Genomic DNA, 14,178 nt, shown 5'->3' with positions numbered 1-14,178 from the left:
TTAAATCCCTTCTTTATAAATAATTTAAGCTCAGCTTCTTAAATTAGAGCTTGTTGTTGCATTTTCTGTCATGCAGGGAAAAGAATTTAATGCATTTGTGAACAGTAACTACATTTCAACTTAAGCTTCAGGCATGACTTTTTCTGATTTTTCCTTCTTTCAATTCTAATTCCAAAATCAACTTTTTGGGCCAACATTTTATACCTGTAATTCTTCTACTCTCCATGAAACAGAAGAAACCCTATTGCACACCTGACATTTACAGCAGGCAATACTGACCAAAGTGAAATTATACCAACAACGTTAAAACCATAAAGTCTCTAAGTGCAGAAAAGTATTCAGACTCATTGAATTCCGTTTTAATATGGTCAAATTATTCAGTAGCTACAGAGATGTTAATTCAAGATTTGGCGTAGCGTTGGAGACGGCCACTGCTGATGCTCTCTCCCACTGCTGGTGATGATAAGAGCAAGCAAGAAAACAAACTTGGAAACTTTTACTCTAGTTATTATTATACAAGGGAGAAAAAATAAGCTTGAAAAATATCATCCAAGGGGAAATGATAGAGTAGTGTTCTTCAGAACGAGCAAGAGACCGTGAAAAAAGCTTTGTGAAGTGTGAACTTTGTGGATATGAAAGATTCATTAGTCAATATGAAACTGAAAAATTGTCATGGCTAAAAGCACTCCAACCTCTGCAAACGCATCTCTGTATTTCTGAAGAAGACGAGTGTAGAGGTCCTCTACTGACTGTCCATGTTCTAGGATTGTCAGGATATTCTAGACGCTGAAGTAAATGCTGCCATCCCGCTGTAAATCACTGGCAGCAAATTTCCATGTATCTAAACTGAATAAATCCTGATGTTTTGGAGGAAATTATCACAGAATCATACAATAGTTTGGGTTGGAAGGGACGTTTAAAGGTCATCTAGTCCAAATTATAATAAAACTAACTACATTTGGACTCAAACCTTCACAATGAGCTGTTTCACTTTTACAGCAGTATCACTATAGTAATTCCAAGTTGAGAATCTCAACTATAGCTATTACTTGCATCTAAGTTACATCTTTGAAGGCTTTTTTAGTAGTAAATGTTACTTTGAAAAAATAAGAATGTGCAATCTTTTCAGCAATAAACGCATTCACCCTTCCTATAGTAAAACAAAAAAGCAATTAGAATTTACCCTTCTTAAGTAGTGAAGATAATATTATTTTCAAATATTTAGTCTATTAATTCAGACTTAGGTCCTCTCCATCAATTATTTCTATTTCTTTTCTTTCTCCAGTATTACTATGGCATGCAAACCAGCAGAGGTTTACATTATACCACAGCTTCCTGTCCTTTGGTTTCAAATCCCAGAAGAAACCACCATTCAGGATTATTGTTACGCAGTTTCCAATGATGCAAGCAGAAAAAAACCTGTTCTCTGTTGATTGAGAGACCGTCTAATATAAACAGGTTTCTTTCTCCCATTGCTGTAGAGAGTAACATTTGTTTAAATCATGCATCCTTACACTGCTCACATAGGAAAACAATCACTGCCTTATATTAGTTTCACCAGAACACTAAATAAATACTCTTCCTTCCCATATGACAGCAAATTGGAATCAGGCTTCACTGTTTGTCACAGGGAAAATAAGACATAGATTTACCTATTACAAGCACAGAGATAAAGTGCTTTTATAACAAGCCCCAGGCTAATGAAAGAACTGTAAAGCAAGTATTACTACGAAGAGCAGGCAACCATCAGTGCAGTGAATATAGAGAAGACAGGACCTTGATCCTCTGACTGAACTGATCCCAAAGTCATAAAAAAATTTTCTTCAAACACCTCAAAATGAAGGACAAATACATACTTCAAAAAATTAAATCCCGCAACGGACATAAGCAAGACATTGCTTTGAAAATTTAGACTAGGAGACACAAAGAGAAAAAAAGGATTCACGTTCAAGCAAAAATACAAAATGGCAACATCTTCCCTTAGAAAGCTCTACAATTATTCAGAGCCCTGAAGAGATATGCCATTATGTTCATACTTGGAAATACTATGCTAGTGATGGGAGACTTTGCAACTTAAAAGATTTTACTGAAATTATTCACATTGGTCCTTCTTCTTAATTTCTATCCTCATCTGCTCAAATGCACGTCGACCAAGTAGGACCTTCTCAGTTTGCATGGTGACTACAACTAAATGCTACAGAATCACTCAGATTAAACAGTAAGGCACACAATATGTGTAAATGACTACTGGTTTAAATGGTTTTGGATAGCAGACAGGCCATATGGGTGTCTGGGCTTAAGGTAAATTATACTGCCTGCAGAATGTTGACAGGCAGGTGTCAACTTGCAAGATATACCCAAATTATCAATAGAAAAAGAAAATAATAATAGGAAAAAAAAAAAGTGAAAAACATTTGATTCTAATGGTTTTTTTCAACCACAATATATGCGTGGAGTATACATTATGACACTAGAGACACTCTCAGTCTGTTCTGTAATATTTAATTGTAGAGAAAAAATACTTCAATGGGGACAAGGTATAATCAGACTGTGTAATAAAATAGGAAATTCTATGAAATTTTTCTCTTCTATCAAGAAATCTCTCTCCAGTTTATTTCAAAATGGCTTCAAAATCCTGAAGCTATAGCACCTTTCTTCCATGAATCTTCTAATCCAAGATAAAGATAAAAATAGATGGAAATCTATGAAAACAGTAGTCCCGGTCCAAGGTAGGCCCATTTTCATATAAAAATAATAGGAAAGGAATTCCAAAGTTTTGTATATATGTGTTGCTTTCCTGTGTTTTCTTTCTTATTTATATCAATTATAATTCTCAGAGCTTCAAAAAATGCAAGGTAAATTGTACAGATGATAGCATGAACATGACAGATTTTCTCTTGGGAAGATGAAAGAAAAAAGGAGGGAGCTCTTGCTCAGAGAACGAAAGGAAAGCAACATGAAGGAGCATAAATGTAAAATCTGAACAACAGATATTTGTGTCTGAAAAACGGCACTGATTTCCTAAGTCTTATTTCATGTTCATTCTTTAATTAACATTCATTTCCCAAGGACATAAGTTTGAAAAGGCTGTTTCACATTACTTTAGCACGAAGAGAAAGAATCACTTTTAAACCATGAAAAGGCTGGGGAAAAAAAATAAACATGCCTTCTGAACATAATTTCCTCTTTATTGCTACTGCAAAGTTATGAAATGAAATCTATTATTTAATTACATTGGATTGAGCAACAGGAAGAGAAGGAAGTGTTTGAGTCACAACATCCCTGTAAGGATAAATTACTACACTTCCTCTTGCTAAAAGACAGTTTTAATGGACTGAAACTATGCAAATGGTTAAAATCAAACTACTGGGAGGTAGGAAGATGTCACTAACATAAAAAAAACCCATAAAATGTACTCTGAAATTCTTAACAGAAATATCAGCAACAATAGGGGAAAAAATTAGCGGTGTTTCTGCCAGAACATCAATAATTTAACAATTGCTACATTTATTCAGATTCTCTCTAGAATCTGAAGATACTTTAAAAACTATACAATAGCTTCTGGGCCTGCTTTGTTTTATGCTTTGCATTGGAGATGTTTAGATAATCTATTATGAAAACTTCAAAATTTATCTGCTATTGCTACCAAAATTTTATTAGCCATAGGGGATTTCCCTTAGCTGTGCTTCAGTAATGTTTACTAGATCCTTCAAATTGAGTGCAACTGTTGGAAAAGTTAAAGCATTTTATTTCTTAAGTATGTTCTCGGCATAAAAAAATGGGAGGGCTTTAAACTATAATGAAAAGATAGGCTGAATTCTAAAATGTTGGAATAGATAACTTGGCAACCAGTATAGAGTCCACAACTGGGATACGAACGTGCAAATGCTATGATCTTTCATACAATTTAAATTCACTTTGACTTGTGTGGCGATGCTCTGAAATAACCTTTCATGGAAATACTATCTTTTCTCAAAACTAGAATACACTAAAATATGAGGGCATTTCACAGATAATTTGAAGAACAATGGAAAATATCTTTGAAGTTGTTCAGGAAAGCTACTCCTAAGCCTAAGGGCAGTATGGGAGAAAGCATTTCTTTGAAAAAGCTATCCTGGAGGCAACAGAGACTGATTCCCTAGGCTCATCAGAGACTGGACTGACCTCTCAAGACTGCAGGATGGATGACATGAAGGGGGTGAGTATAAGCCATGAAGTTTACTGAGGACAGATGCAGAGAGGTTTTGACAGGGATAAAGGAAACAAGATAGAAAAAGCTGTTTGCAGAAATTTCCTAGATCGAAGATTTTCATGGTGTACTACTAGCAATTTGGTCCACAGTCTACTTCTAAACTTCTAACACAGTCTATGAAAAATAAATAAAAAATAAATAAAATAAAACCTTTCAGCCATGTAGTGTCTCACAGAACTCCACGATTCTTGCATTTTTTTAAAGAGGTCTGATCGTCAATGGAAAATGTTAGGAGGCTACTTGTCCCTAAAGTATCTAGAAAACCCAGACTTCACCTGCTGAATGTGTAGAAAACCAAGAAAATACACCATGAATCTCATCATACATGGCATATTTCTTATTCTCCTCTTGAAACTCAAGTTATTGGCTACAGTCAGACTTCAACTGGCTATGGGGACGTTTGGTCGAATTCAGTGAGTTTTTAAATATCTTACCTATCAATGTTTCACAATTAAAACTTGCACATTCTCAAAATGGTTATGAACCAGAAAGGCTTTGGCAGACAGTCAGTCGAGAGTCAATCCAGTAAACTATCAACTGAACGAGCAAGAAGTCTGAAAAAATAGTGGAAACAAGAGATTCATGTCAAGGGACAGAAGTACTTGGTCTTTGGCAAAAATCTCTGGCAATGGGCAACAGGCCCAAGCCATGGACCTATATAGATCCATTAGGAAAGGACAAATAATTTCCCGTGCCCCGAGGAGATCTCTGCTTTGGGAATTCAACTGTACAATCTTCTAATTAAATGCAGCTCCACTAAAACTGCTCATGTCTTAAGTTACTAAGGCTGAGCACAAAGCCAGGATATCCATTACTGGTACCAGAGGAGTCAGAAGAAGATAACGTCAACGATGCCAGTGGGGAGGAGGAAAACCAGTGTTTCCAGCATTTTTCTTTGTCCTTTGGGAGCCACAAAGGAAAGCGTCAGCACTACACGGTTGATTTTAAGAGACACTGAAACATCACCAAAATCTTTGAGAGGAGGGGCTCAGGGCAAAAAAGCAAAGATAAAAAGAAAAATCTTGATTTTCTTCAGGAAAACCATGCTGCAGATTGGCATCTGCAATGACCAGGATTCAGATCGTTCAGCTCCTAAAAAATGGTAGCACAGATTTCTTCAAGAAGAGACCTTGACACTTCTCCACAAGCACACAAGCATGCAGTCTAAAGGGTCAGCAAAAGGGTACATATTTCTTTAATTATTAGAGGTACTCTCTTCAGTGTTCATGGAAATAGGGGGAAGACTATCTAAGGCTAAAGTGCAATTGATGAATTTCCAACAAAAACCCACCTCAAACACACAACAAAAAGGCATCAAAACACAAATGGAAAAGTACCTTCATTCCTCAAAAACAATAGAACACTTCCATTTTTGTGATGTATTTATAAGGAAGTGAACTCAAATATCAGTCACAAACTGATAAGTTTACCAAAACGAGTGAAAACAAGTGTGAGTAAAATCACTAAAGGTATGATGAAAATAGACAGAAGTCTCTGTTCTCAGAATGACAGAGTGGATGATGCTTTTCTAAAAGACATGAGGGAGGACTGATTCAAAGTGAAATGCAGGGTGGATGACGAAAAGTTGCAAGTTTGGGTAAGTTTCAAGAAGGAACACTGATTATTGAAGGGATTTAACAAGTCAAGAAAGTAAGGGATACGATTACTAAGAATGAATGAAACATTCTTCATTAACACAGATCATTCCCTTTTTGGGTTGCGTTTAATGTTAGTTTCTTTATTTTGGAAAAGCTAGGTTACCTATGTGAATTTTACATTTTTGTTCAAATGACAGCAATATCTGTTCTACAGCCATTTTACAAAAAGGCAAAAGGAGGCACAGAGCAACTCACTGCACATGGGCAAAGACAGGACCAGGAGAAAAAAAAAATCCTCTCTCTGCCTCCCTCACCAGCCAATGAACCGCACTCTTCACTGGTAACGATTCTTCTCTAATACAATAGGAAACATCTGCAAAATAATGCAGAGATATAAAAGAAAAAACGACCAAACCTCTTCTGAGCTTTAACTTAAAGAGTTTTTTGTATCTAAACTTGTATGCACTCCTAAGCAAAAAGTATAAATATTTTCCAGCGCCTAAAGCTGTGAAATGCAGAGGTGATTTAGCAGACACGCAAACCATAAAAACTGTGCCCAGTATATTTCTCTTCTAATTTACAGTAAGTGGGCCAGCCTTATATCATATATAATCATAATTCTCAGTGACATTTAAACCAAAAACCAACTAAACATTTAAACTAAAAACCTGCAAAACTCCATAAAGCTTTACAAACACTATCAGTCATTTTAATATAAAGCTAAGAGACAGTAGCATAAACAATGTCAACACAGTCACTAGTTTGCAGTTTAGAACCTGGACCAGGAATACTATAAAAGTAAATCCTTACATTCATAAGAAATCACTTTTCAATCAGTGGCTTTCTGAGGAGGAATAGGATCTGCAGCACGCAGTAAAGCCATACCATTAAGAGGTAAAGAAGTATAGGAATAAAGAACTGCCAAAAGTAAAGCTTAATTAGCTTTCCAAGTCAAATTAAGAAGCAAAGCAAAGGAGGCTTCAGACATAAAAAAGTATGAAGAAAGATAATCTGTGCAGGATGAAATAAAGATGGAAAATCCAAACATGGTTCCAAAACAGGAGAATAATCTTCCCTGAGCATTGAGAAGAGCTGAGATTTTGAGCATGGGAGAAAATGTACCTCATGGAAGAGGTATATGGAAAGAAATTATTTCCAATGTACTGAATGGAAGCAAAAATCAAAGATTTTAATGCAATCCAGCCATCAGCACTGGATATCTTAGATGTGAATGAATTATAAACATAACTGAATGTCTGCTGGCATTAATATTCAAATAAATCAGCTACGTTTTGGGAAGCTAAAGGGATCAAATAATTATAGGCTGCTGCCTACAAATACTTGAAGAGCAATTAGAAAGACGACGGATGCAAATTCCTCTCGGTAGTGTCAGATGATATAATGAGGGGCGACAGCCAGAAATTGCAATTTGGAAGGATCAAGTAGGATATGTTAGGAAAACCCTTCTCAGAGGCGGATAGAGCAGCCTTGCAGCAGTTCAGCAGGAGAGGCTCTGAAAAATTCCTCCGTGGAGCTTCCAAACCCTGAGCTGGACAAAGCCATGGCTGACCTGATCTAGTACTGGTGACAGTCCTCCTTTGAGTGGGTTGGACTTGATGTCTCCAGAGGTTTCACCGTTTTCTTCCCCTCTGTATTTTGTATGTTCTTACGGAGTTTTTGAGTGAAGGAAATGGTTTACTTCTGTTTGTACAGGTTCCAAGCGCCACAGTCACCCTCCCATCCATTCGGAACAGGGTCCCCTACCTACTGCTACACCAAAATTAAAATTCTTCTCAAAAATAGCGTGTCAACAAAGTGGAAGTACAGAAAGCCAGTCCCGAGGACTCTGCAAAAGACAGGGAACACAGGTGGAGGCAAGACAAACCTCACCACGTCTTTGAGCTGCTGCTACGACCGTCAACTCAAGTCAGCTGTAGCCAGCTCCCCACCGCCTATCAAAATCACAAGGAAAAGCCTGTAACAGCACTGCTGATAAGGAGTAAAAGAAATACGGTCTGCTCCTTCACACCAGCAGTCCCACCGTGCACTGAACAAGACAAAGGACAAGATGAAATTTGCAGGCTACTTCAGGAAGGATGAATAAATACCTAAAAATAACGGGTTCATTTGCAGCAAGTTATCTAGCCTGATGAATGGCAGTTGTGTGTAAAACGAGTTGGGCAAGGTTATTGGGGTTTCCTTTGATACAACTTGAAGGAAAATCAGCTTCTATGATGGTGTAAGTATTCCCAGAGTAGATTCCTTAATTATTTGCAGCTTTGGTTCATTCAGATAAATAGGCTGTGCTAATATGTGTTTGAGCTTCATTTAGAAAAAAACAGTTATTCATTACAGATGTGAGTATCTCTGCTCTGTGTACTTTGCCACATACTGCAACTAATAATAAAATGCAGAGTGGTTGAGCTCATACCTCACAGTTAACTTTATAATTTCTTCTAGTTAAGATTTGCCTTCTTAAAACCCTATAAGCTGAATCCTAAAGACCTAACACAAGTTTTTACAGAACAGCTCCAGAATCAAGGCCTTTTTAATGGGTTCATGTAAACAGTGATTTATAGTCCAGAGTTACTATTGTTAATAAACTTAAGGCTGTTGGGGTTTTTAGATTCTCTTTAGATATATTTCCCTTTATACCTTACAGATGTAATAAACTGTAATACATCAGCTAATGAATGAAAGAAGACATTTGCCTCATGAGAAGGCAGCACCATAGTGTTTCTGCTTTTTACAGACACTTGCAGTGAAACTGGTGGTAAGGACGATGGAACCGAGACCGAGGTCCCCCACGCCAGGACAAATTTCAGGCTGTAAATAAACAGACAACACCACAAAATGCATATGCTATACTTCCCTTTTCTAATAGTCTCAGAGTACTTTACAAGGAAACTCAGTAAAATTATCCCCATTTTTTCTACTTTAATACCTGAGACACAGAAATAAAAATAAATTCATCTAAGGTCACTTCACATTTTATTGATTCTAGGTCATCATTTCAGTACCTGACCCTGTCCTGAGTATGACCCACCGGAGAATACTTAAAACTTTTATCTGCTACTTGTCTTCAGAAACAAACCGTATTTCATATATCTCCCTCCAATCTTCTTCAACCTAATCAGTATTAGAGCACTCTGTGCAAACAATTCTTTAAAGCACTCTGCGATGTCCACCGTTTGTTGTCCTACTGATATGTTTAGTGAATCCTAATGTATGGCCAGTTGATGAGCCTTTAATATTTTGCTAAATGACATTTAATGTCAGAAACTAGATATAAAAAGATAATTTCATACGCTGATTCCCCACAGCTACCTCACAATGCATAGAAACATGCATCTGTGTGCTTCCCATTTCTTTAACCTTCATCCAGTTGTAGAAATTCAGGCTTGCACAGTCCATGTGGACAAAGAGAATCGCCAACAGAATTCACATCTCCTCTGTCTCTGGGATATGCATCATCCATTGTGACACTGGTTTAAGATGTAAATCAAGTTGTTTGGTGAATCTGCATTTATTCTCTTGAAGATTGTATTCAACAAAATCAAAGCAAGGCTAAATGATTTTTTGATGGATGCCATTTGGCCCAAACACAACGTTCAGTGTTGTAGCAATAACAGGAAATTCTTTTGACATACATTATATCCAGACATTAAATGAAATAGCCCCTAGTTTGACAATCTAGCTTAATTTCAGTGGATTTGTATCTTTAAAAGTTCAATGTACTTTTGTTAATAGCTTCTTATAATGAAAGGGGTTTTAAATTAAGCAGAAATAGTGGTGTATTCTATCAACTACAGACTAAAGCAGTGGATCTGATCTTACTAGTAATATTATCTTAGATGTAAAGTGGCAAATTCCTTATCTAAATATTAATAAGCAGCTTCTACTAATAGTGTGCATTATCCACTCGGTGCATACAATGGCATTTCTGGCTTCAGTACAGTTATGCATACATGAGTCCTAGAAATTAAATGTATTCATTCTCAAAATTTCCTTTTGCTCCTACTGCCAGTGTAAAAATGCCAAGTATTAAAGTAAGTCTATAAATATTACTTTCATTTTCAGGCTTTATAGTTACATCAGAAAGAGCTTCCTGCAATCCAGCAATGCCCTTGAACTCACACATACCTAGCAGAAAGTGAATCCCCTTGGTCTCGGCAGAGCTAAACACCAAAATGATTTCCTGTCCTGGTCTTCCATTTCATATTTATTTTCTGCATCATTATTTTATGTAGGTGTTATTTGGGATAGATTGTGCTCTAGTGCAAGTTCACTTTTTGTAATAGTGGTGTAGCCAGTGGTGTGTTGGAACAGCTATTTTATAATTAACTTTTAATTTCAAGTTTGCCATTCTCTCCATCCTTCTAAACCAGAATAATAATCTGCCACAGTTTATCTCTCTGTCAAGGAAAATAATCTAAACAGTGTTCATTTTGATGGGGAAATAAGTAATCAGAGCACTCCCCTTTCTAACTATTTTTATCTATCCTCTTTTTTTTTTTTCTTATCTGTGTTGCCACCTCCCGTATCAGTAGCCATTTCAATAATGAGTAAGATTAAGGGAAAACCGAGTCGCACGCTTCCCTTCCACTGCTGGGACCACAATTCGAACATGATCTAAAGTACTAAATTAAATCAGCCCCTGACCTTTAGCTGCCATCCACTTCACAAAATAACCTGTGCATAGTTTGCTGCAGGTTGACATCAGTGGTATCCTATGCTCAGGAAAAGATGAGCATAGCGCTAATTAGCACTCGAGCCTAAGCCAAGGTTGAGGTCATGGGCAAGGAAGTGTGGGAAATGGGACTGTGTTTGCATCTCACGTCTTGCTCTTCAAGTTTCTAGCACAGTTTCCACAAAACACAGATATTCATTTTTAAAAGGTCACCTGTGTTTTACAGTATTCTTTAAATTTTCTACTATTTCCTCCACACATCTCTTCCAGTAGCACCAATGATGGCTAGTAAAACATGATCTCTATTCAAAATCATTCCATACTCCTGCTCGCTGGATAAAATACAAAAAAACACAGCTATGTGTGACTCGATTCGTATGACAGCTTAATTTGAATGTCCTTTCACGTTTACTTTTTTTTTTTTTTAATATTCTAAACCTCTTCACCTTTCAAAAGGTACTGTTAAGTTTTTGAAAGCAAATTTCACTATAAATCCTGTTCTCACTTATTCTCGTTTTTCTGTAATTAGCTTTTCTTTTGCCATGTTCTATGCCCAATTTCAGTTAAGAAAATGTTTTGGTTTGACTGTGTGAGAAAAATGCGCTTGGTCATTTTCAAGTTAGCCAAGACGAAAATAAATTTCTTACTTCAAAAGGCTTATGCTTTTTTTATGTACTCAAATAATATGGCTTTTGAAAAAAGTACATCTTCAATGAAGAATCATCAGAAAAAAAAACTTCAAAAAATGTTCAATTAAGTTAGAAATAAGCGAGCTAAGTAACTAATCCAATTTAAAAAGGGTTTTTCTAAAATTTCACCTCCTCCTGTTTTACTGTTTTCTTTAAGAGGCTAGAAAATAGATGCATAGTAAATGTTAAATACTTTTGAGCTGAAAGCAGCAAGTATGATTTTGCACATGATGCTAATATTCTCCTTAAACTATAAAATGGTCAAATGCCACTCTAAAAATATAAAGAGGAATGACTCATATCATATCGAACATGGAAGCAGATGATAGTTTTGGCAATATGGACACGAAGATTAACTATCTAAAATATTGTGTTGAAAAAGTGGCAAGATTAAGGTATGGCCCAGAATGAAGATACAGAGAAAAAACAGGCAGAAGGCCCCATGTCCCAGGGAACACCACAGTGCTAATCAGCCCTCAGAGAGTAAGGGAGAAAAGATAAGGAGCTTGGTTTTGTCCTGACTGAATTTCAGCGGAGAAAAAAAGGACTTCTAGGGAAACATGCCAAAATGCAGTCCAGACAAGTCGGGGGTGGAGAGAGAAATATTCAAAACACCAGTGTTAAGCCGATATTGAATCCTTGAAAGCAGATGAGGCTAGAGAGCCCACTGATGAAAAGGAAACGGGATAAGAACAGAAATTTGTGGGATGCCCAAAGAAAGTAAGAAAATTCTGTTGAAAGATACATTGAATTACATAGTGGAGGGAGAAAAAGATCAGAAGAATATGGTGTTTCTCCTTAGGTGGAAAAAAAACCCCTCCACTTTAAAATAAGCTTTAGAAATGATGTAACCCTTGTAAAAAGAATCACTTCACAGTTTTGGGACCAGAGATCAAGAGTCTCAAGCACAGCTCCTCCCTGCAAATGCAAGAAGAGGAGCCTTATTTTCCACTTCTAATGCTTACCAGTTGTCGCAGGCTTGGTGCACGTCACGATCAGTTGTCCTTTCCCTTCAACAGTTCACGCGCTAAGAGTAAGCCCATTCATTAGAACATATATTTCTGATGGAAACTACCAACCCAGTCCCCTTCTTACAACACTATACTTGCCAGAGAGTTATACTGAATATAAAGTTCCATATTACCTTTATCTTCTGTTTGAGCTAGTACAGAGGCAAACTGTTTTGCACCTGCAGCTTTTATAAGGCAGGAGTGGGATTTTAAAGGAACTGCTGAAGTGACTGAACACTTTATGTGTGAGACCCAGCATGTGCTCTACATACTTACATTTGCTTAACAAATCATTATCAGCCAAATTAAACTGAAGTGTGAAATATGGCACTCTGAAAAATGACATATACCACTTTTGCCCACTGCTGGAAAGAATAAGGCAAGAAAATCGGAAAAGCTCTCACACCATTCATTGGATTTTGAGCTTTAAAAGACCAGTCATAGAGATGCACACATAAAAGTGGGTTCTATCAGAGAAGCAGCACTATTTTTTAGCAAAGTAATGCCTAACTCTTTTAATCGCGCAGGCACCTCCATCTCTTAGTCCATTCAGGAGGACTAGACATTTTCCTAATGCTTTAGCATGACCAATTCTCTTCTCAACCATCTTCAATTCAGAATTAAATACAAAGAGATCTCTCTCTGGTGCACGTGAATAAAAAGGCACATAAAGCAAAATGCAAGGCTTATACATTTAAGTGTATACATCATAGCAGTATCTGTTTACAGTTGGGCTCATGATATTCTGGAAAATTGCAAAACCCAAGAGCTTTTCCATAAGAGTGCACAACTGCCAAACTGAAGCATATTAGCAACTAAGTGTAGGATATAATGAATAGGGGAAATGAAGCCAGAAAGACCAAATGAAGCATAAGTTGAATTTGCTACCAATTTTCTGACAAAATGCATTTTGTTTTAACAATATTGATTCTCCAAAACTTTCAGAGGAAATACACATACTAAAGACTGAGACCAACCATCGCTACTGAATGCCAAAACCCAGCTACGAAGCATGGGCAATCTTTCTCACTCTCGCTTTGAAGGACTCCTCTTTGTATCAAGACTTCCTTATTTTATTTTATTGGGAAGCAAACCTTTTCTTTTTTTAAAGCACATCATACATGAACTACCAAACTCCAGTGGGATAAGAACAAGAACATGGTCCCTGTCACTCTACTTGGCCAACAGACATTTGATTCTTCACAAAAAGTGCAATGGCTAACACAGGGAAAAAAATGAACAAAGGGGAATCAGGCTTTTATGGATCTCATCTAGGAGGGAGAAAGCTGGAGTTAAATTCCCTTGCCTGAATTGGGCAGAAACTTGAGTATCAACCTCCTGTGTACACCAGGCAACTATGCACACCGCTGAACCCTGGTGAAGAGGAGGTTCTCTTCCGTATTTCAAAGAAAACTTCAAGATATTTTAGTCTCATTCAAATACAGAACAAGTCTCTTTTCAAGCCTTATAATAATTATTGTTCTGGATACCTTGTACCATAAGCTTTAGGCCTGATAATCACTAAGTTCAGTGGAAACACAGATGAATTCATTTCTCTTAGGTTATTCACAGAAAAGAACTAATTTGCCTACAGTCTGTTTAGTCAAAAATACCTGTTCATGACAATGCAGATACTACACGTAATGCAATATTTTGCCTGATGAGGTTCATTAGTCAGGCCTAGAAGAAATGAAAAACTAAGTTTTTGCTGCTAATGCAATGCCATATATACACAATGTGCATACGTTCAGTCACATCTGATGCTTTTTCTGCATCATCTTTTCCCACCAAGAGTCATCAAATGTACACTCAGCAAATCTGGTACTCAAAAATAAATGACGTGCATAGATATGCATGTCCTGAATCCCTCATTTTACCAACATGAGTTGGAAAGTTCTCAAAACCTTCCTTGGGTTCCTAGAAATTATTGCCACCTTCA

The 14,178-nt window shown here is 36.9% G+C and overlaps 1 protein-coding gene across 1 annotated transcript in view; it reads right to left on the bottom strand.

Moving 5' to 3' along the window:
• SUPT3H (SPT3 homolog, SAGA and STAGA complex component) overlaps positions 1–14,178 on the bottom strand; it is a 281,477-nt gene that overhangs the window by 98,201 nt on the left and 169,098 nt on the right. The gene's annotated exons all lie outside the window — the stretch shown is intronic.

Source organism: Accipiter gentilis, chromosome 16 (genome assembly GCF_929443795.1).
Source record: "Accipiter gentilis chromosome 16, bAccGen1.1, whole genome shotgun sequence".
In the NCBI taxonomy this organism is placed as follows: Eukaryota; Metazoa; Chordata; class Aves; order Accipitriformes; family Accipitridae; genus Astur; species Astur gentilis.
This window is presented reverse-complemented; position numbering and strand designations above follow the sequence as displayed.